The following is a 4,518-nucleotide window of genomic DNA, read 5'->3' as shown; positions in this document are numbered from 1 at the left end:
ACTCCTCAGCACTCTCAAACATTTCCCAACTCTGAACTCACACTATACTGACTTTGCACTCATTCACTCCTCAGCACTCATGACCCCCCCCCCCCCACACACACACACACCCACACACACCTACAAGACTTTTAGCACTTTTACATCCCTCTCCCTATGCTACAGACCTTTTATTTATTTTCTTATTTCATCACACGTCAAAACACACACACACACACACACACACACACACACATATCTGACTTTCTCCAACTTTTGCACACTTTTTATTTATTATTTTTGATTTCTCCTCCATCTACCCATGTCCTTGATTGCCTAGCCTTTCTGCCCCCCCCACCCCCCCCCCCACCCCACCCCCATCCCCAACACACACACTTACATCATCACTGTCATCACTTCACATACATACAGCACTCCTCTACATACTTGCTGCACACTGCCCCCCCCCCCCCACATACACAGCACATTGTCTTCAGGATCTTCTCCAACACACATCCTCTACATACTTACAGCACACTGCCCCCACCTACCCACCTACACACTACACACACACACACTACACACATACACACACAGTCACTGCTCCACTCCCCCCTCCCACACACACATCTTCACTGTCATCACTCACATACATTACATACAGTACTCTGCTTGCAATAGTAAGTCCCTGACCCCAACACACACACACTTACATCATCACTGTCATCACTTCACATACATACAGCACACTGCTTGCTACAGTAAGCCTCCTCTACATACTTGCTGCACACTGCCCCCCTCCTACATACACAGCACATTGTCTCTTCAGGATCTTCTCCAACACACATCCTCTACATACTTACAGCACACTGCCCCCACCTACCCACCTACACACACTACACACACACACACACACAGTCACTGCTCCACTCCCTCCCGCCACACACACATCTTCACTGTCATCACTCACATACATTACACACAGTACTCTGCTTGCAATAGTAAGTCCCTGCCCCCCTACATACACAGCACATTATTTCATCAGGAAGCTTCTCCAACACACATCCCCAACATACTTACAGCACACTGCCCCCAATACACAGCACATTGTCTCATGAGGAAGCTTCTCCAACACACATATTGCACACTGCCCCTCCCCACATACACAGCACACTATCCCATCTCCCCTGTCATCCCCCAACACACACACCAAGACCCCTGGCAGTTGGGTTAGCCCCCTTGAGCCGTGGATCTGCCCAAGGTTTCTTCCTTGGTAAGGGAGTTTTCCTTGCCCCTGTTGCTCTTGGGTGCTCCTTGTTGGTGCCCCCCACCCAATCCCAATCCTCCCCCACCTTTTTATGCAGCCCTTGCCACTTAATCTACTAAACCCCTCTTCTACTGCACTAGCAGTAGTACCCCATTAATGCACAAATAGGCTGACACCAGACATAATTTCACTGCATTTCTTACTTCCAGTAACTATATGCATGTGACAATAAACTTCCTTGTATCCTTGTATCCTTGTAGATATATTCATAGCACTGGAAACGTGGAGTAAAAATGGACAGGGAAATTATTCATTACCTTCCTACAGAGATATAAATGTCCCTTCTATTAAACATCCCAATATAAAATGCGGCAGGAACTCAGGGGGAATTGTTGTTTGGTTTAAAGAAGCCATTAATAAATACATATATGTAGTAAGAAAAGGATCATCACACATATGGTTGAAACTATCAAAAGAACTCACAAACTCAACACAGGACACTTATTTATGTGCCATATACATTCCTCCTCTTGAATCTCCATATTACAGTGAAAACATATTTGAAACGTTAAAATCTGACATCATTGAACTCCAGTCATTTGGGAAGATTCTAATTATGGGCGAATCTTAATGCAAGAGTAGGAACCGATTTAGATTACATTGACATATCTGGATATAAACATGTTTCTTCACTAGAACAAAACATCAATATAAGTAGTCACAGGAACAATTTTGATAACATCATCAATAGACATGGCAAGGAGGTGTTACAACTTTGCAAATCTCTTGATCTGTTTATTGTTAATGGCAGAACAAGGGGACTCTCTGGGTAAATTCACTTATTGCTCACCCCTGGGCAGCAGTGTGGTGGATTATGCTATAACAGATTTAGATCACAACAAAATAAATTATTTCACAGTAATGCCACAGTTGCCTCTGTCAGATCACTGCCACATTATAATTAGCTTAAAGAAAAATTCCAGTATAGAACATCAAAAACCTATGAGTACACTACACCCACTTCCAGTTCAATACAAATGGAGCGATGACAGACTAGAGCAATACACATCCCAGTCAAATTGCATCGAGGTCGAAAAACATGATCTACTCCTTCCTGTTCACCAAATTTAAAAGTCTGAAGATAACATCAATGTAGCCACCAAAACATTAACAACAATATTTTCCACAATAGCCAAAAAAAAATCTTTAAAAAGACAAGGAATAGTTAATAGCAAGAAAAACAAAAAAAAGAAATGGTTTGACAAAGACTGCCTATTACTAAGAAAAGAATTACGATCTTATTCAAACCAAAAACACAGAGAACCAGCAAATCAGGAACTTCAAATAAAATATCATAACACCCTACAAAAAATACAAATCACTTCTAAAAACGCAAAAAGCCAATCACATACATAACCAGTTAGTAGAAATTGATGATGTTAGATCAAAACACTTTTGGGACCTGTGGAAAAACCTTAACAACCCCAAAAAGAAAATTGTATCCCAATAGCAAATGGAAAAACATGGGTTGACCATTTTGAAAATGTATACAAAAGCGATGAACTAAACCTGGCACAACAAAAACTAACAAACCATTTAAAAACACTTGAAAAAACACAAAAAGATAAATTAAATGAATTAGACTCAGCTATAACATTATCTGAATTGAACACTAAAATAAAAAAAACTGAAAAATAGAAAATCATGCGGCACTGATGGAATTTATAATGAAATGTTGAAACATAGCACCCCCAAAATTAAACAAGTAATCCTGAAAACTATTTAATTTAATATTATCCTCAGGCCACTTTCCTGACCAATGGAAAATTAGTCAGATCACCCCCCATATACAAAAATGGTGACAAATTTAACCCAAACAATTATAGAGGCATATCACAAGGCAGCAATTTAGGTAAATTATTCTGTAGTATAATCAATAACCGAATTTCAAACTTAATAAAAAAAAACAATATATTAAGCCCCTCTCAAATTGGTTTCATACAAAAAATAGAACAACAGATCATATTTATACTTTACAGACACTAATACAAGAAAACGTTACAAAGGTCAAAAACGGAAAAATATATGGATGCTTTGTGGATTTCAGCAAAGCCTTCGACTCCGTTTGGCATGAAGGTCTCTTGCTGAAACTACTTGATTGTGAAATTGGTGGTAAAACATATAACATCATTAAAGACATGTATGAAAACATCAAATGTTGTGTAAAAATAAATAACAAACAAACTGATTACTTTCCTCAAACAAAAGGAGTGAGGCAGGGCTGTTGCCTGAGTCCTACATTATTTAACATTTATATCAATGAATTAGCTAATAAAATTCAAAATTCATCCTCGCCTGGTCTCAATCTTTTGGGAAAAGAAATCAAATGCCTGCTTTTACGCAGATGATCTTCTCCTGCTATCGTCAACGGCACAGGGACTACAAGAGAGCCTTTCTCTTTTGAACGAATATAGCATAACTTGGGCCCTTCCAATCAATATGGAAAAAACAAAAAAAATAATGACTTTCCAGAGAAAACATTCAACATAAATAAATATAATTTTACCATTGGCGGAAAAACAACTAGAACAAGTAAGAAAATACAACTACTTAGGACTGACCATTTCTTCATCAGGGCAATTTGATAAAGCAATCAAAGACCTATCCGAAAAAGCACGCAAAAACATACTACATGTTAAGAAAATCTCTATTTCAATATAATCCTTCCATCAAATTATGATCTTTGATTCCTTAGTAAAGCCAATATTACTATATAATGGAGCCAAATTTTGGGGCATAAAATACAAAGACAATTTCAAACATGGGACAAAAGCCAAACCAATTATTAAATTTGGAATTCTGTAAAAATATTCTAGGTTTAAACAGATGTGCACCTAATCTAGGCTGCAGAGCTGAGCTTGGAAGATTCCCCTCCTTGTAGACATACAAAAAGAGCAACCAAATTCTGGCATCATCTTCAGACTAGCAATTCAGAGCAATATCACCACACTGCTGCCCAGCTGAGGAGTGAACACCCAGAGAGTGACCCCTTAAACTTCATAATACAAAAACACGACCTGAAAAACTGCAGCTCAAGTATTGCTTCAGTAGCAAAAGAAGTAGAGAACACAGCAAAACAAAACTACATTAACACATGGAAATGCAAAATCGAACAAGTAAATAAGCTACAATGCTACAGAACTATTCGAATTGATTACAATTTGGCACCATATTTAAATGAAATTAAAAACCATCGTCATAGAAAACTCCTG

The sequence above is a fragment of the Alosa alosa genome, chromosome 1 (genome assembly GCF_017589495.1).
Source record: "Alosa alosa isolate M-15738 ecotype Scorff River chromosome 1, AALO_Geno_1.1, whole genome shotgun sequence".
Classification (NCBI taxonomy): domain Eukaryota; kingdom Metazoa; phylum Chordata; class Actinopteri; order Clupeiformes; family Clupeidae; genus Alosa; species Alosa alosa.
This window is presented reverse-complemented; position numbering follows the sequence as displayed.